Source organism: Henckelia pumila, chromosome 4 (assembly GCF_033568475.1).
Source record: "Henckelia pumila isolate YLH828 chromosome 4, ASM3356847v2, whole genome shotgun sequence".
Lineage (NCBI taxonomy): Eukaryota > Viridiplantae > Streptophyta > Magnoliopsida > Lamiales > Gesneriaceae > Henckelia > Henckelia pumila.
In genome coordinates, this window is record NC_133123.1 from 51,508,924 (window position 1) to 51,530,184 (window position 21,261).

The window sequence follows — 21,261 nt, forward strand, 5'->3', positions numbered from 1 at the left end:
CCCACTTGCCCTAAAGCCAATTAGTCATACTACGCAGTCCCATTGCTTTGCGATGTTTGTCAAATAATGGTCCTGGCAAGGGCTTAGTAAGTGGATCAGCGATATTGTCTGCAGAGGCCACTCTCTCGACAGTGATGTCTCCTCTTTCCACGATCTCCCGGATGATGTGGTATTTCCTCAGTACGTGTTTGGATCTTTGATAAGACCTTGGTTCCTTTGCCTGAGCAACGACACCCGTGTTGTCACAGTACACCGGGACTGGACCAACAACTTCAGGAATAACGCCCAACTCTTAAGAGAAATTCCTCATCCAAACGGCCTCTTTAGCAGCAGCTGATGCCGCAATGTATTTTGCCTCAGTGGTGGAATCCGCTGTGGTGTACTGCTTGGAACTCTTCCAAGAGACAGCACCGCCATTGTGCATGAACACAAATTCAGAGGTTGACTTCGAGTCATCCACGTCACTTTGGAAGCTAGAGTCGGTATAGCCTTCCAATTTCAGTTCTCTTCCTCCATATACCATGAACATATTCTTAGTCCTTCGTAAGTACTTAAGAATGTCCTTCACGGCTTTCCAATGCATTTGACCGGGATTGGCTTGATATCTGCTCGTGACACTCAGAGCAAATGCTACATCCGGTCTGGTAGATATCATCCCATATATGATACTACCTATGGCTGACGCATATGGTACATGTGTCATTTTCTCTATCTCTTCATCAGTCTTGGGACACATGGACTTGGATAGAGAAACTCCATGACACATAGGTAGATGTCCTCTCTTGGACCCATCCATTGAAAACCTTTTCAATATAATGTCGATGTAGGTTGCTTGAGTGAGTCCTATCATTCTCTTAGATCTATCTCTATAGATCTGTATCCCTAGAATATAGGATGCCTCACCCAAATCCTTCATCGAGAATCTACCTGATAACCATATCTTTGTTGACTGCAACATCCCTACGTCATTCCCAATGAGTAGGATGTCATCAACATAAAGTACTAAGAATGTCACAACATCCTTAACTACTTTCTTGTACACGCACGGTTCCTCCGGGTTCTTGATGAAACCAAAATCCTTTATTGTTTCATCAAATTTCTGGTTCCAACTTCTTGATGCTTGTTTGAGACCATAGATTGATCTCAGAAGCTTGCATACCTTATGCTCGCGTCCCATGGATGTGTATCCCTCAGGCTGCGTCATATAGATCTCTTCCTTAATGTTTCCATTAAGAAATGCAGTCTTCACATCCATTTGCCATATCTCATAGTCATACCAAGCAGCTATGGCAATAAAGATTCTTATGGACTTGAACATTGCAACTGGTGAAAAGGTTTCATCATAGTCAACTCCTTGTCTTTGAGTATAACCTTTCGCCACCAATCGTGCCTTGTAGGTCAATACCTTACCATCAGGCCCAAGCTTTATCTTGTAGATCCATTTGCACCCTATTGGAACAATTCCATCGGGAGGATCTACTAAAGACCAAACATGGTTTGTATGCATCGAATCTATTTCCGACTGCATAGCTTCAAGCCATAAATTTGAATCTGCATCAGAAATTGCTTCCTTGAAGTTTCTTGGTTCACATCCAATGTCGGGTTCATCTTGATCCCCTTCAAGAAGAAGACCATATCGAATAGTAGGTCTAGAAGTCCTCTCGGATCTTCTAGGTATAGGCGTGTCCATCAATGGTTCCTGAGGTGTAGGATCATTATTTTGTATCTTGGGTTCTTCTCGAATTTCTTCGAGTTCCATCATCTCGCCTTTCTTATCCAATAAGAACTCCTTCTCCAAGAAGGTGGCATTCCTTGAAACAAACACTTTTGTTTCAGTAGGATGATAGAAATAATATCCGATTGAATTCTTTGGATACCCTACAAAATAACATAAGGTGGATCGACTATCCAACTTATCTCCCACTGTCTGCTTCACGTAAACAGGACATCCCCAAATCCTCAAGTACGAATACTTAGGAGCTTTGCCATTCCATAACTCGTATGGTGTTTTGTTCACTGCTTTAGTGTGGACGTTGTTCAACAACAACACCGTCGTTTCAAGCACGTAGCCCCAAAACGAAGGTGGAAGCTCAGTGAAGCTCATCATGGATCGAACCATGTCCAACAAAGTTCGATTACGACGCTCCGATACACCATTCAGTTGAGGTGTCATAGGAGGAGTCCACTGAGAGGGAATCCCATTCTCTTTCAGATAGTCCTAAAACTCGGTACTTAAGTATTTTCCACCTCGATCCGATCGAAGTGCTTTAATACTTTTTCCTAGCTTGTTTTCTACTTCAGCCTTGAATTCTTTGAACTTTTCAAATGCTTCAGACTTATATTTCATTAAATATAAATACCCATATCTTGAATAATCATCAGTAAAGGTAATGAAGTAGGTGTGGCCAAATTGAGTACCAATTCTAAATGGACCACAAACATCTGTATGGATCAAATTCAACAGATTTTGACTACGCTCATGTATCCCCTTGAATGGAGATTTAGTCATTTTTCCTTTCAGGCAGGATTCACAAGTAGGTAGAGAGTTAATATCAGACATATCAAACATGCCCTCTCCCACTAGCTTGTTCATCCTCCTTGAGGAAATATGACATAGCCTAGCATGCCAAAGGTTTGCCGGGTTTTGACTATCGATTTTCCTTTTGTTCGTTGTTACCGGTTTATCAACATAATTTATTGGAACGTCTTTTAATTTTTAGTTATATAGATTGTTTTCAAGTTGTCCATTTCCAATCAAACATTCATTCTTGTAAATATTGCAAATCCCATTCACAAAATTGCAAGAAAAACCATCTTTATCAAGCATAGAAACATAAATAATGTTTTTAATCAAGTCTGGAACAAATAAAACATCTCTCAAAAGTAACTTAAAATCATTCTGCAAAATTAAATAAACGTCTCCCACAGCTTTGGCTTCAACTCTAGAACCATTTCCGAGCCTCAGTTGGGTCTCACCCATTCTAAGCTTGCGACTTCTTGTCATCACCTGCAAATCATTGCAAATGTGAGATCCACATCCGGTATCCAATACCCAAGAAGTAGTATTAAGTGAAACATTTATTTCAATATAAAACATACCCTTTGCAGTTCGCAACTGCTCTAGATATTCCTTGCAGTTACGTTACCAATGATCGGGTTTCTTGCAGTGATGGCAAATATCCTTGGACTTTTCCATGTTTGAAGCCTTTGTCTTGTTCTTCTTCTCGGGTCCGATTTTCTTGGATGGGGCAGAACGTTTCTTACCCTTTGTACTTGGCCCCTTCTTAGCAGAAGAAGAGGAGCCCACCAAGAGAACCGGTTTATCCTTCTTTAAAGTGGCTTCATAAGTTACAAGCATATTAACCATCTCTTCAAGGGAGACCTCTATCTTGTTCATATTGAAATTCACCACAAAACCGTCAAACGATGAAGGAAGAGAGAGAAGTAATAAGTCCACATTGAGTTCATGCTCCAATACCAAATCAAGCGTTACCAAATTCTGAATGAGCCAAATCACGCGTACCCCATGATCACGGACCGAAGTCCCTTCACGCATGCGACACGTCATTAACTCTTTTACAGTAGCGAACCTTTCAGCTCTCGATTGAGCCCCAAAGAGTTCCTTGAGTTGTACGTGAATGTCAGTAGCATTCACGGTATCCTCAAATCGCCTCTGGAGTTCATCAGACATTGAAGCTTGCATATAGCATTTGGCCTTGATATCATGGTCTCACCATTTATCAAGTTTGGCCAACTCTTCCGGACTTATATCAGCTGGTGCTTCTTTCGGAGGAGATTTTTCTAACACGTAGAGCATCTTCTCCGAGGTCAAGACAATCTTCAACTTACGAAACCATTCCGTATAGTTTGCGCCAGTCAGTTTATTTTGTTCGAGAATAGAGAATAGTGGATTGCGCGAATTCATCTTAATGAAATACTGAAAAAAAACAGACAATAATCAGTGATTGTTTAATTAATTTACTAAGACATAAAATAGGCAAAATTTATTTTATGAATCTCACTCCCACTATTTTAACGATTTCACTACCCTCTAGTGAAAACGGGAAACTGTTTTCCTTAGTGGGAACATGGAGTCCAATTGACAAACTATGGTCCCGAATAATATCAGCCAACCATAATTTTCAAAAGGTAGAGTCCAATTTATTCCAAAGCAACCTCCACGTTTTTACCTCATGTCCAATAAGGGCCCAATAATATGACGCCGTTTATTGTGACACGTCAAGATGACCCATCAATATTAAGTTGTGATGGACGGTCGCCATGTGGATCCCCAATAATATGAGCAAATCCCATGGGAGTTCCACCCAACTTACAACATGTGTCGATCCAATGTACAGCTTTCCGACGAACGGGCCCCCCCAATAATATGAGCCGGACCGTATCCGCGGGTAGCATCTCATACATTTATCGTTGATGGAAGGTAGGAACATTTAAACAATATTTAAATTCTCTTTATTTATCTTGCTATCAATTTTAAATCATATTTAAAATGAGGGATTTTAATTTTGAAAATTTGTCTCATCATTTAAAATTTGTATGCTTGCGGGATTCATACAATTTAGTCTAAACATGCATACAACGATAATATCATATATTATATTTTAGGATGATCGATTCCATTACTAATCGACCCGTGGTTGCCAATCACGAGTCTAAGTCCAATCCTAGGTGATATGCAAGTATGCAATGCAATCCTATTACATTGTGCTTCCAATTTACATTTCTTCAGTCTTTATTGTCTGCTGGGCCCACCTCCGTCTTCAAATCTTCATCTTCCACTAAGTATAATGTATTTATTATAAATAACTATGACAAGTAGGGGATAAATTTTAAGGGGTGGAAACGGGCCATAAACCAGGCCCACTTTTATTACATATGACAATTCATATTGGGCCATAAACCAGGCCCATTAATAAATCCAACAACAATAAAACCAAAATGTAAATTCCCTAACATACACCTACAAAATTGGTCATGACAATCGATCATCCTTATCCAATAATATTTAATTTAAAATTAATTTATTGGATAACATGCAATGGCAATTAAATTAAAAAGGATAAAATCATATTCCATATATAAAATCTTATTTTACATACAAAATCATATTTTATCTTTTTATTAAATAAAATCATATTTTACATATAAAATCCAATTTTATACATAAAATCATATTTTACTCAATATTTTCATAAGATCATATCTTATCATCAATTGTACCAAAAACAATTAATTTCATAAAATCTGATTTAACGGATAAAATCTATAAATTTTCCAAAAATTCAAATTTATCCAAAAATCAATTTTAAAATTTTCGGACTCGAACAATTCGATCCGATGCCTCGTGGACCAATCAAAAACAATTTTCGATCGGACCAAAAATAGAATTTTAACATATTAAAATTTTAATTAAAAATAAAATTAATTTTCCCGGGCCGCCCGGGACGATCCCGGGCAGCCCGTCGCTGCCCTGGGCAGCGACCATCGCTGCCCATGTTTTGCCCGTCAAAAATTTAATTTTAAAAATTTGTTTTGTTACAAAAACCGAGGCTTAAAAATTTTGTACAATCGATTAATTTAATCGCTTGATCTGAGCAACCTGGCTCTGATACAACTGTTGAAAAACGGTGTTCAGATCAATCAGAATTGATACCCAGTGCAGCGGAAGTTTTAAAATTTTATATGGAACGATTCCATATCATGGGTATCAAAACTTTACGATTAAATTGTGCGTGTAAAAATTAAATAACAATTAAATTTTTACCTTGAATCTCGAAACGAGATTATGGACACCAACAGATAACTCTGCTCTGTTGTATATCCCAGGAACTGATGGACGAACAATTCTTCAATCAGGTCCACGAACAGAAGTTTAATCCCTCTGATAGATTGCACTAGAAAATCTATCAGAAGTTTCTACGAAGAGAATTAACGAATTTGATCCGTTAAACCAGACTGCAAATTCAAAATTCACAGGCTGGATTTTCTGACAGAGAGAGGAGAGGGGCGGCGGCCACTAGAGAGAAAACCCTAGTGTTTTTCGAAAATTATGCCTCTGTTATGTAATTTCTGTATTGCAATAACTTATTTATAATGTGGGCTGCTAACAGCTTAGGGCCCATTAGTCATAAGTTCAAGCCTGACAAGCAAAGCCCGCATGTTCAGAAATTAATATAAAATTCATCGTGACTCAGATTGATAAACCAATTTCACCAATGTGCACAGAAACCATTTCTGCAACTTTTAAAGTCAAGATAAATTTTTTGAATCCGAGTTCAGTGATTTTCAAAAATGCCCATCCCTATGTCATTTTAAGAAATCATACTCTTCTACTCTCATATAATAAGTCCTACTTCTTTGTTCATTAAATTTAACTCTTTAAATTTAACTATCTCAACGAGGATTAAAAATCCATTACTTGTGTGACCCTCAATGGTTCAGGGATACAGCTAGCCGTGGGCTCACAACTTCTTGTGACTCGGAACAACAATTTCCGACTTGCCCATCGAATCATGGTAAGAGCGCCTAGCAACATCGCCCCATGATTCCCTAGGTATCACTGATAGTTCCTGCAAGAACCAATAGATTTTGGTTAGCGTATAGTACGGTCCCTTCATCCATATATCCCGATCGAATCAACAACTATTGGTAAATCGAGAGTCGTTCGAGATTCGATAACTATGCAATAAATCTTGAAGATCAAATAGTGACATCGCATGTGCTACTAAGAAACCATTTCTTAAAACACATCATGTACTCTGGCCAGAGATTCGTCACACTAATATCTCCTCAGATTGCATAGGATATCCACACTAGCAAGTATGTGGTGAATCCTTGACAACAAAGCATCGACTCCTATATGTGTCGTAACTGTACCCAATCCCGACACCTGATGACCCCAATAGAGTCGGTAAACGAGTCAAAATACAGTACTAGCATATAGAGTCTCAATGATGTTTCAAGTAGTAAGGACTAATGGTGTACAACCAAAACCGCGGACTTTATCCACTCGATAAGTGATAACCACTTGGAAAGTCCGGATAGGGTAGTTCGATCATTCATCGTATGAATATCCATTTGCATGCTTTGAACATCTCTATGTTCCATACCAATGAAACGTGGTACTCGGCATCGCAAATGCCAGTCTCAATCTCGAGCGATCCTTATCCTTATTAACGGACGGCTCAATCGACTAGGAACTGTTTAGAATATACAGTGACTATAAGATGTGTTTCATGATAGCCATCCCCATGTGCCACCACATCTTACATACACTATAGTATATTCAAGGTCTTCATCTAAACATCTTATAGTATGTCACAACATAATAATATGATAAAAGATAAAGTAAACGCCATTATAAAAGTGTAAATTATATTAAAAAAAAGATTGTTTATACATAGAGTCATAAAAGCCCTTAGCCACAAGTTGGCTCACCGGGCACCCACTCTTTCAGGTGAGAAGCATCACAATATACAACAAAATCACCAGTACCTGAAGGAATTGTCAAAACTGGTGTTGTAGTCAACCTCTTCTTCAGCTCAAGAAAACTAGTTTCACATGCTTCAGACCACACAAACGGTGCATTCTTCTGTGTAAGCCGTGTAATAGGCTTTGCAGTAGACGAGAAGTCTCGGATAAATCGACGATAATATCCTGCCAAGCCCATAAAACTTCTGATTTCTGGCACAGATGTCGGTCTCTGCCAACTGATCACAGCTTCAACTTTACTTGGATCAACTGAAATACCATCTCCTGATATAATATAACCCAGAAAAACCACCTGTTTCAACCAAAACTCACATTTGGATAACTTAGCAAACAATTTCTCCTCTCTCAATGTCTTCAAAACTGTTCTCAAGTGGTCAGTATGATCACATAAATTCTTCGAATAAATAAAAATATCATCGATAAATATGATCATGAAATCATCATGGTACCTTTGAAACACTCTATTCATCAATCCCATAAAAACTGCTGGTGCATTCGTTAGACCAAACGGCATGACTATAAATTCGTAATGGCCATACCTGGTTCTAAATGTAGTCTTAGGGGTATCCTCATCTCTTACCCTCAATTGATGATAACCGGATCGTAAATCAATCTTCGAATATATTGACGAACCCTGCAATTGATCAAACAAATCATCGATACGAGGTAAAGGATAGAGATTATTTACCGTTTCTTTGTTCAATTGTCGGTTGTCAATACACAGTCTCATCGATCCGTCTTTCTTTCTCACAAATAATACTGGAGTGCCCCAAGGAGAAACACTCGGTCTGATGTAACCTTTGGTTAATAATTCTTCAAGTTGCTCTTTCAACTCTTTCAATTCAATTGGTGTCATATGGTAAGGTGCTTTTGATATCGGTTGCGTACCTAACATCAATTCAATACTGAAGTCTACCTCTCGATATGGAGGCAATCCCGGAATCTAATCAGGGAAAACATCATAGAATTCACAAACCACTGGCAAGTCAGCCAAGTTTGGACTAGTCTTCAGTATATCAACTGCATAAATAAGGAATCCTTCTGCCCCTTTCTGTAACAAGTCAGTCATAGAAAGAACAGATATCAAAGGAATTCTGGCTCGTGAACCCTTACCATTGAATTTCCATTCGTCAGTCATATCAGGTCTGAATCTTACAATCTTCAGAAAATAATCAAATGTAGCTCTGTACTTGGTTAGCATATCGATACCGATAATACAATCAAAATCAGATAAACCAAGAACAATACAGTCTAGCTCAATCTCAAAACCTTCATACTGTAGTACAAAATTCCTAACAGACTTCACAGATACTAAACCTTTTCCTAACGGTGAAGATATAGACACTACAGTAGCTAATGGTTCAACAGGCAATTAATGTAACGCAACAAATTGCTCAGAAATAAAGGTATGTGATGCACCAGTTTCAAATAAGACATAGTCAGGATAACCATAAAGGAAATAGTTACCTGCAATCACATCATCAGGCATCGCTTGTGCTTGCTCCTCAGTCAATGCAAACACCCTAGCCTGCTGCCTTGGAGGTTGATTCACTGACTGACCTCCCCCTCCTCCTGCTCTACCCTGTGCTGCTGGTTGTGGTTGAAATGAATGCACAGAAGATCTTTATTGAGCCACTGGTCTCGATGATCCAGTACCATGTGCACCTCCAGAACCACGCTGGAGGCAGACTCGTGCAAAATGACCTGTCTGATTGCAAATGTGACAAGTACCAAAAACTCCTTGGCATTGTTCACTAGTATGACGTCCTCCACACTTGGTACAGTATACTTCAGACCTCTGTCCAACTCTCGACTGTTTGGATCCACTTGAACTCGAAGAGCTACCACCTGGATGCTTAAACTATTTGCTTTTGCCCTTAAAGAAATTTTTCTTACCACTTCTACTACTACCTCCAGCATCAAATCGAGGTGGTGGTGGAATCTGTGGCTGCCCTTGCGGTTGTCTCATCGGTTGTGGCACAAACTGTGCTCCTCGTTGCCTTAGTATTCCTGCTTCAGCCCCCTTTGCACAATTAAGAGCATCGGCAAAGTTATTCAATCGTTCTGAATTGACAAGAGTGAACACATCGGGATTCAAGCCATTGATGAATTGATCGGCTTGAGCTTCATCACTCACAGCAATATGTGGAGCAAACTTCAACAAGCTAGTGAACTTTGCAACATATTCTTCGATATTTAACTGTCCCTATTGCAAACTTGCAAACTCTGCCCCTTTGTCCTTTCGATAAGAAATAGGAAAGAACCGTTGATAGAAAGCAGTTCGAAATACTAACCAGGTAATAACAGTACCTTGCTGTTCAAACGCTCGCTTCGACGCTATCCACCAACTCTTTGCAAGGCCATTTAATTGATGAATCACCAATCTCACATGACGATCATCATTATAGTCAATGGATTCAAATAACTGTTCGATATCCTCCAGCCAATTCTCACAGTCAACAGAATTTTCAGTTCCTTGCAAAGTTGGTGGTTTAAATGACTGGAATCGTTTCAGAAGTTTCTCCATCGGATTAGAATCACCAAACACATCTGCAGAAGTACTACTCTATCCATGTTCAGGTGCTGTCACTGGTATCTGTGCAGCATTAGTCTGCTCTGGCTGATTCATTGCAAAAGTCTGTCTAGTAGTCGGTGCTGGTCGGGGAGGCATATCTGATAATCAAACAGATTAGTGTACAATTCATCATCACATCATAACACAATTCTGTTTCAGTCCCTCCTCTAATAAGCACACAATGCCTTCTCAAAAGATCGAGTTTTGATTTAATTGCAGTGTCCACTGATATCAGATAACAGATAACATGCAAATCTTAAAGTTGTAAATCAATTCAGATAATAAACATGCTTCAAGAATAAATTAGAGTAGAAGATTCGATCTACCCCGCTCATCTATTCTCAGTCCGAGAAACTTAAAGCTCTGATACCACCTGTTGTGGGGACCTCGGGTTGCTAATCTCATCTTAGGACAAATAACGATCAATAAACAATTAATCGATTCAATTAAAAACAAAATCAAACAAAGAGCTAAATTTTTTTTTTAAATAGGCCCTGCGCTCGATCGGACCAACTCATGCGATCGAGCGCACACAAAATATGAAATTCTCTGTTTTTCAATCTGAAGCTGCGCTCGATCGCACGAACTCACGCGCTCGAGCGAGCTCCAAATACCCAATTCTCTGTTTTTTAAAATACCATCCGCGCTCGATCGGACGAGTACATGCGCTCGAGCGGGCTTCAATCCCAGAAAATTCTGCATAAATATTTTTGCTGTCAAGGCATGGTCAATCAATCCAAATCGTCTCAAATCAATATAAAACCTGATTGAATAATTCCCAAACATGCATATTTACATATAAGAAGTCTCAAGCATCAATCCATGCATTTATTACATCAACTAGTCGTTCCAAAAGCGATAAACAACACAACTATAGCAATACTCAAAAGTGTTCTTCAAACTACAAAATGCTATCATGTTTGATGTTTCTAAACAATACAACTTCAACTTAAACCCGAGTCCTCACGTGCTAAACTCACTCCTGAGCTGTCAATGTCGTCGCTGACCAGCTCCTGCCCCCTCTGTTGCCATGCAGACATACAAAACAAAGCAACAGCCGGATAAACTCCGGTGAGAAATCATTCCCAGTATAATCGACATATATAAAGCGTTAAATAAACCATATCCACTCTATTCATAATCGACTCAACAATAGAGTAAATAACGCATACATCGACTAAGAATTCATTCATATAACATTGTTGCCATCAAGATTATTAACCGATCTTGACATGGATATCCATCTATCGAAATCATTCCGGATTCGAAAATAAGGTCACCCTCCGACCTCGGCATAGAATCAATTCCATAACAACTCGTATCATAATCATATCGAAATCAAAGATCCACTACCTTTGATGGATCGACATCATCAAAATAAAACAAACAATAACAAGTATGTGATTTTTGCGGAATAACTCAAGAAACATCATTCTTGAGTATCAAAATTCTTGACTCGCGATGTCGTCTTATACCTTCGTATATCTCGGTTCTGACTACTTCAAATCTGAAATATAACATCAAAATATATATATCAGACTTCATTAAATCGTACCAATTCAGAATTGAATCAAAATCATCATCAGATCATCAATCAATATCATTTCAATCCTCGACTTCTTCTTATTTGATTCAACTCGACGTCTTGATTTGTTAGCCTTCAAAATCAACTGAAACTGAACAATAAAAATGCTATAACATCGTCAACATCTAAACAAACATCTCAGCTCAGACATAGGCTATCAAAACAGTTTCAAAACTCTAATCGATGCCTTAGCGATTGAAACTCGATAACCGACGAAATACCGAAATCATTTCTAATTATTCCAATTCTTCATACGTATACTCAAATCCATAAAACATCATCCAAATCATCTTATCAGCAACCATAATAATAGATATGCATGCTGGACTCATGACTAAAGACAAATAACATAAACTATTCAATCCGGTTTCGAATATAGGAATGATAGAATGCCAAGAACAAGTTCATAATATCAGAATCTGATCTCTGCCAAATACTGATTTTGAAATCCAACTAAAACATCACAATAATTACACGAGATCTAAGCCCTCATTGCAAGGATTCCAGAACAATTTACGGAATCGAAATCGGATAACCGGATCAAAAGATACTGCAAATCGAAAATCATGAAATCAAAGAAAATTGAAGAACTTCGGCTCTCTGTTCAACTTTCTGAATTCAATATCCAAGATACACGTGACATGCTGAATATTACAATAAAATCAGATAACTTCAACCAATATTGCAATTTAGCCCCTCAATTCTTCAATATTTGCAAGTTGGTCCTCAGCCCTTATTTTAATTCAATTTCAATCCTAATTAATTTAAGAATATTAGAATTTAAATCAAAACTCTAAATATTTTCAAATTAAATATACTCGAATTAAAATTAAATTATCTCGAATTACATTAAATAATCCTGGATTAAATTAAATAATCCCGAGCCTTACACTAATATCCTGGTTCATCAAGAAACAAAACTCTATTGCAAAATCAACAACTGAAGTAGAGTACTTATCAGCAGGAAGTTGTTGTGCACAATTGCTCTGAATTCAATAGCAAATAATAGACTATGGTTTCAACTCATCTGAACCTATTTTTTGGGATAATACCAGTTCAATTTCCATCACTTTCAACCCAGTTCTTCATTCCATAACAAATAATATTTATATACGACATAATTTCATTCGAGATCATGTTCTTAAGAATGATATTCGTCTGGAATACATCTGTACAGATCTACAAGTGGAAGATACCTTTACAAAGCCTCTTTCGATGTTAAGTTTTCCTACTTTTTCAATATTCTTGGTTTAATTGATTTAAGTTAAAATGATTTAATTTAGGGGGAATGCATCTTCTTATTTGTTTATCTTGATTGTTCTTAAGTGCTTTCTTTATCTGATATGTATGCTGCTTGTCAATGTGAAAATCAGTACACATCATTGCAAATAGTAAGAGACAACAGAGTAAAATAAAGAAATTCCATTCATAACAAACACTACATACCCTTTTATTGTGTTCAATCACCAGCATCCACACCTTAAGCCAAGAATATAGTGGCCCTGCAGCTGATTTTGTGAACTCATAGGACTTGTGTATGTTTTTAATAATTGAAGCTCATTAGAAAGCATACGATTGAGCACATTTTACTCATGGAAAATGAGCTCAGATCGGACACAATCGATACTTGTTTTATATTTTCCTTCCTTAACGCCAGTTTCATGGCTTTAGTTGCCTTTCGAGGGGGCAGTGGAAAATTGTGGTACATCCGCAACTCTTCTATCTTGAACCAAGTGGACATCGTCTTCTTCAAGACCATTTCCTCAAGCATCTTCTTCCTGGAATCTATGTAAGTCTATCCAAAAACCATGAAGAAATATTCCTGATGAGGTGCAAAGGATGATAATACATCCTTGTCCATTGCGTGCTTTAGTGTTTTTTCTGCTTATCTGATTGAGAATATATGATTGTTATGTGACTGAACCTTACTCGAGTGAATGCTATTTATAGATGCTAGGTTAAGCATACATAGAGTTTTCAATCGGTCTAGATTTGCCTTTAACGTTTCATATACCAAAAAGAAATTAATTCAAAAAATTCCATGTGGCATTGTTTTTATTTACCGCGCAATGTGTACTTTTTATCTTTTCAAAATTCAAAATTTTGACACGAGGGCAGCCACATCATACTGGCATATATATATATACTCTCTCTGTATCTCATTATTGTCACTTTCCTAAAACTCTAGATTTCTCGAGCATCTTTGATTTTCACAATCTTTTTCTTGCAGAAATTGTTGGAGAACGGCGATCAGATCAATCAGAATTGATACCCGGTGCAGCGGAAGTTTAAAAATTTTATATGGAACGATTCCATAATGGGTATCAAAACTTTACGATTAAATTGTGTGTGTAAAAATTAAATAACAATTATAAATTTTTACCTCCAATCTCGAATCGAGATTTTGGACACCAACAGATTGCTCTGCTCTTGTTGTATATCCCTGGAACTGATGGACGAACTGTTCTTCAATCAGGTCCACGAACGGATAATTAATCCCTCGGATAGATTGCACTAGAAAATCTATCAGAAGTTTCTACGAAGAGAATTAACGAATTTGATCCGTTAAACCAGACTGTAATTCAAAATTCACAGACTGGATTTTTCCGAGTAGAGAGGGAAGGGGGGGGGCGGGGGGCGGGGGGCGGCCACTTTGAGAGAAAATAACTAGGTTTTCGAAAATTGTGACCCTGTTGTGTGTAATTTCTATACTGCAATAACTTATTTATAATGTAGGCCGCTAACAGCTTAGGGCCCATTAGTCATAAGTTCAAGCCCGACAAGCAAAGCCCGCATGTTCAGAAATTAATATAAAATTCATCATGACTCCGATTGATAAACCGATTTTACCAATGTGCACAAAAACCATTTCTGCACCTTTTAAAGTCAAGATAAATTTTTCTGAATCCGAATTCAGTGATTTCCAAAAATGCCCATCCCTATGTCATTTTAGAAAATCTTACTCCTCTACTCTTAAATAAGAAGTCCAACTTCTTCGTTCATTAAATTTAACTCTTTAAATTTAACTATCTCAACGGGGATTAAAAATCCATTACTCTATGTGACCCTCAATGGTTCAGGGATACAGCTAGCCGTGGGCTCACAACTCCTTGTGACTCGGAACAACAATTTCCGACTTTCCCATCGAATCATGGTAAGAGCGCCTAGCAACATCGCCCCATGATTCCCTAGGTATCACTGATAGTGCCTGCAAGAACCAATAGATTTTGGATAGCGTACAGTACGGTCCCTTCATCCATATATCCCAATCGAATCAACAACCATTGGTAAATCGAGAGTCGTTCGAGATTCGATAACTATGCAATGCATCTTGAAGATCAAATAGTGACATCGCATGTGCTACTAAGAAACCATTTCTTAAATCACATCATGTACTCTGGCCAGAGATTCGTCATACTAATATCTCCTCAGATCGCATAGGATATCCACACTCGCAAGTATGTGGTGAATCCTTGACAACAAAGCATCGACTCCTATATGTGTTGTAACTGTACCCAATCCCGACACCTGATGACCCCAATAGAGTCGGTAAACGAGTCAAAGCACAGTACTAGCATATAGAGTCTCAATGATGTTTCAAGTAGTAAGGACTAATGGTGTACAACCAAAACCGCGGACTTTATCCACTCGATAAGTGATAACCACTTGGAAAGTTCGGATAGGGTAGTTCGATCATTTATCATATGAATATCCATTTGCATGCTTCGAACATCTCTATGTTCCCTACCAATGAAACGTGGTACTCTGCATCGCAAATGCTAGTCTCAAACTCGAGCGATCCTTATCCTTATTATCGGACGGCTCAATCGACTAGGAACAGTTTAGAATATACATTGACTATAAGATGTGTTTCATGATAGACATCTCCATGTTCTACCACATCTTACATACACTATAGTATATTCAATGTCTTTATCAAAACAACAATAGTATATCACAATATAACAATATGAAGAAAGATAAAGTCATTGCCATTAATAAAAGTGTAAATTATATTAAACAAAAGATTGTTTATACAAAGAGTCATCAAAGCCCTTAGCCACAAGTTGGCTCACCGGGCACCCACTCTTTCAATCTCCCACTTGCCCTAAAGCCAACTAGTCATACTACGTAGACCCATTGCTTTGCTATGTTTGTCAAATAATGGTCCTGGCAAGGGCTTAGTAAGTGGATCAGCGATATTGTCTGCAGAGGCCACTCTTTCGACAGTGATGTCTCCTCTTTCCACAATCTCCCGGATGATGTGGTATTTCCTCAGTACGTGTTTGGATCTTTGATGAGACCTTGGTTCCTTTGCCTGAGCAACGGCACCCGTGTTGTCACAGTACACCGGGACTGGACCAACAACTTCAGGAATGACGGCCAACTCTTGGACGAAATTCCTCATCCAAACGGCCTCTTTAGCAGCAGCTGATGCTGCAATGTATTCTGCCTCAGTGGTGGAATCCGCTGTGGTGTCCTGCTTGGAACTCTTCCAAGAGACAGCACCGCCATTGAGCATGAACACAAATCCAGAGGTTGACTTCGAGTCATCCACGTCACTTTGGAAGCTAGAGTCGGTATAGCCTTCCAATTTTAGTTCTCTTCCTCCATATACCATGAACATATTCTTAGTCCTTCGTAAGTACTTAAGAATGTCCTTCACGGCTTTCCAATGCATTTGACCGGGATTAGCTTGATATCTGCTCATGACACTCAGAGCAAATGCTACATCCGGTCTGGTAGATATCATCCCAAACATGATACTACCTATGGCTGACGCATATGGTACATGTGTCATTTTCTCTATCTCTTCATCAGTCTTGGGACACATAGACTTGGATAGAGAAACTCCATGACACATGGGTAGATGTCCTCTCTTGGACCCATCCATTGAAAACCGTTTTAATATGGTGTCGATGTAGGTTGATTGAGTGAGTCCTATCATTCTCTTAGATCTATCTCTATAGATCTGTATCCCTAGAATATAGGATGCCTCACCCAAATCCTTCATCGAAAATCTACCTGATAACCATATCTTTGTTGACTGCAACATCCCTACATCATTCCCAATGAGTAGGATGTCATCAACATAAAGTACTAAGAATGTCACAGCATCCTTAACTACTTTCTTGTACACGCATGGTTCCTCCGGGTTCTTGATGAAACCAAAATCCTTTATTGTTTCATCAAATTTCTGGTTCCAACTTCTTGATGCTTGTTTTAGACCATAAATTGATCTCTGAAGCTTGCATACCTTATGCTCGCTTCCCATGGATGTGTACCCCTCAGGCTGCTTCATATAGATTTTTTCCTTAATGTCTCCATTAAGAAAAGCAGTCTTCACATCCATTTGCCATATCTCATAGTCATACCAAGTAGCTATGGCAATAAGGATTCTTATGGACTTGAACATTGCAACTGGTGAAAAGGTTTCATCATAGTCAACTCCTTGTCTTTGAGTATAACCTTTCGCCACCAATCGCGCCTTGTAGGTCAATACCTTACCATCAGGCCCAAGATTTCTCTTGTAGATCCATTTACACCCTATTGGAACAATTCCATCGGGAGGATCTACTAAAGACCAAACTTGGTTTGTATGCATCGAATCTATTTCCGACTGCATAGCTTCAAGCCATAAATTTGAATCCGCATCAGAAATTGCTTCCTTGAAGTTTCTTGGATCACATCCAACATCGGGTTCATCTTGATCCCCTTCAAGAAGAAGACCATATCGAATAGGAGGTCTAGAAGTCCTCTCGGATCTTCTAAGTATAGGCGTGTCCATCAATGGTTCCTGAGGTGTAGGATCGTTATTTTGTATTTCGGGTTCTTCTCGAATTTCTTCGAGTTCCATCATCTCGCCTTTCTTATCCGATAAGAACTCCTTCTCCAAAAAGGTGGCATTCCTTGAAACAAACACCTTTGTTTCAGTAGGATGATAGAAATAATATCCGATTGAATTCTTCGGATACCCTACAAAATAACATAAGGTGGATCGACTATCCAACTTATCTCCCACTATCTGCTTCACGTAAGCAGGACATCCCCAAATCCTCAAGTACGAATACTTAGGAGCTTTGCCATTCCATAACTCGTATGGTGTTTTGTCCACTGCTTTAGTGTGGACGTTGTTCAACAACAATACCGCCGTTTCAAGTGCATAGCCCCAAAACGAAGGTGGAAGCTCAGTGAAGCTCATCATGGATCGAACCATGTCCAACAAAGTTCGATTACGACGCTCCGATACACCATTCAGCTGAGGTGTCATAGGAGGAGTCCACTGAGAGAGAATCCCATTCTCTTTCAGATAGTCCAAAAACTCGGTACTCAAGTATTCTCCACCTCGATCTGATCGAAGTGCTTTAATACTTTTACCTAGCTTGTTTTCTACTTCAGCCTTGAATTCTTTGAACTTTTCAAATGCTTCAGACTTATATTTCATTAAATATAAATACCCATACCTAGAATAATCATTAGTAAAGGTAATGAAGTAGGTGTGGCCATATTGAGTACCAACTCTAAATGGAGCACAAACATCTGTATGGATCAAATCCAACAGATTTTGACTACGCTCAGGTTTCCCCTTAAAAGGAGATTTAGTCATTTTTCATTTTAGGCAGGATTCACAAGTAGGTAGAGAGTTAATATCAGACATATCAAACATGCCCTCTCCCACTAGCTTGTTCATCCTCCTTGAGGAAATATGACCTAACCTAGCATGTCAAAGGTTTGCCGGGTTTTGGCTATCGATTTTCCTTTTGTTTGTTGTTGCCGGTTTATCAACATAATTTATTGGAACGTCTTTTAGTTTTAAGTTATATAGATCATTTTCAAGTTGTCCATTTCCAATCAAACATTCATTCTTGTAAATATTGCAAATCCCATTCACAAAATTGCAAGAATAACCATCTCTATCAAGCATAGAAACAGAAATAATGTTTTTAATCAAATTCGGAACAAATAAAACATCTCTCAAAAGTAACTTAAAACCGTTCTGCAAAATTAAATAAATATCTCCCACAGCTTTAGCTTCAACTCTGGAACCATTTCCGAGCCTCAGCTGGGTCTCACCCATTCTAAGCATGCGACTTCTTGTCATCACCTGCAAATCATTGCAAATGTGAGATCCACATCCGGTATCCAATACCCAATAAGTAGTATTAAGTGAAACATTTATTTCAATATAGAACATACCCTTCGCAGTTCGCAACTGCTCTAGATATTCCTTGCAGTTACGCTTCCAATGACCGGGCTTCTTGCATTAATGGCAAACATCCTTGGACTTTTCCATGTTTGAAGCCTTTGTCTTGTAATTCTTCTCGGGTTCGATTTTCTTGGGTGGGGCAGAACGTTTCTTACCCTTTGTACTTGGCCCCTTCTTAGCAGAAGAAGAGGAGCCCACCAAGAAAGCCGGTTTATCCTTTTTTAAAGTGGATTCATATGTCACAAGCATATTGACCATCTCTTCAAGGGAGGCCTCTATCTTGTTCATATTGAAATTCACCACAAATCCGTCAAACGAAGAAGGAAGAGATAGAAGTAGTAAGTCCACGTTGAGTTCATGCTCCAACACCAAATCAAGGGTTACCAACTTCTGTATGAGCCAAATCACTCGTACCCCATGATCACGGACCGAAGTCCCTTCACGCATGCGACACGTCATTAGCTCCTTTACAGTAGCGAACCTTTCAGCCCTCGATTGAGCCCCAAAAAGTTCCTTGAGTTGTACGTGAATGTCAGCAGCATTCACGGTGTCCTCAAATCGCCTCTGGAGTTCATCAGACATCGAGGCTTGCATATAGCATTTGGCCTTGATATCATGGTCCCACCATGTATCAAGTTTGGCTAACTCTTCCGGACTTATGTCAGCTGGTGCTTCCTTCGGAGGAGATTTTTCTAACACGTAGAGCATCTTCTCCGAAGTAAAGACAATCTTCAACTTACGGAACCATTCCGTATAGTTTGCGCCAGTCAATTTATTTTGTTCGAGGATCGAGAAAAGTGGATTACGCGAATTCATCTTTATGAAATACTGAAAAGAAACAGACAAATATCAGTGATTGTTTAATTAATTTACTAAGACATAAAATAGACGAAATTTATTTTATGAATCTCACTCCCACTATTTTAACGATTTCACTACCCTCTAGTGAAAACGGGAAACTGTTTTTCTTAGTGAGAACATGGAGTCCAATTGAAAAACTATGGTCCCGAATAATATCAGCCAACCATAATTTTCAAAAGGTAGAGCCCAATTGCTTCCAAAGCAACCTCCACGTTTTTACCTCATGTCCAATAAGGGCCCAATAATATGACGCCGTTTATTGTGACATGTCAAGATGACCCATAAATATTAAGTTGTGATGGACGGTCGCCATGTGGATCCCCCAATAATATGAGCCGATCCCATGGGAGTTCCACCCAACTTACAACATGTGTCGATCTAATGTACAGCTTTCCGACAAACGGGCCCCCCCAATAATATGAGCCGGACCGTATCCGCGGGTAGCATCTCATAAATTGATCGTTGATGGAAGGTAGGAACATTTAAACAAATTTAAATTTCCTTTATTTATCTTGATATCAATTTTAAATCATATTTAAAATGAGGGATTTTAATTTTGAAAATTTGTCTCATCATTTTTAAAATTTTGTATGCTTGCCGGATTCACACAATTTTGTCTAAAACATGCATACAACAATAATATCACATATTATATAGGATGATCGATTCCATTTCTAATCGACCCGTGGTTGCCAATCACGAGTCTTAGTCCAATCCTAGGTAATATGCAGTATGCAATGCAATCCTATTACATTGTGCTTCCAATCTATATTTCTTCTGTCTTTATTGTCTGCTGGGCCCACCTCCATCTTCAAATCTTCATCTCCCACTAAATCTAATGTATTTACAATAAATAACAATGACAAGTATGGGATACATTTTTAAGGGGTGGGAACGGGCCATAAACCAAGCCCACTTTTATTACATATGACAATTCATATTGGGCCATAAACCAGGCCCATTAATAAATCCAACAACAATAAAAACAAATGTAAATTCCTAACATACACCTACAAAATTGGTCATGGCAATCGATCATCCTTGTCCAATAACATTTAATTCAAAATTAATTTATTGGATAACATGCAATGGCAATTTAAATTTAAAAGGATAAAATCATATTCCATATATAAAATCTTATTTTACATACAAAATCATATTTTATCTTTTTATCAAATAAAATCATATTTTATCTATAAAATCCAATTTTATACATAAAATCATATTTTACTCAATATATCCATAAGATCATATCTTATCATCAATTGTACCAAAAATAATTAATTTCAAAATTAAATTTTACGGATAAAATATTTAAATTTTCCGAAAATTCAAATTTATCCAAAAATCAATTTTAAAATTTTCGAACTCGAACAATTCGATTCGACGCCTCGTGGACCAATCAAAAACAATTTTCGATCGGACCAAAAATAGAATTTTAACATATTAAAATTTTAATTTAAAAATTAAAAATAATTTTTCGCGGGCCGCCTGGGACACTCCCGGGTTGCCCGCGCCCCA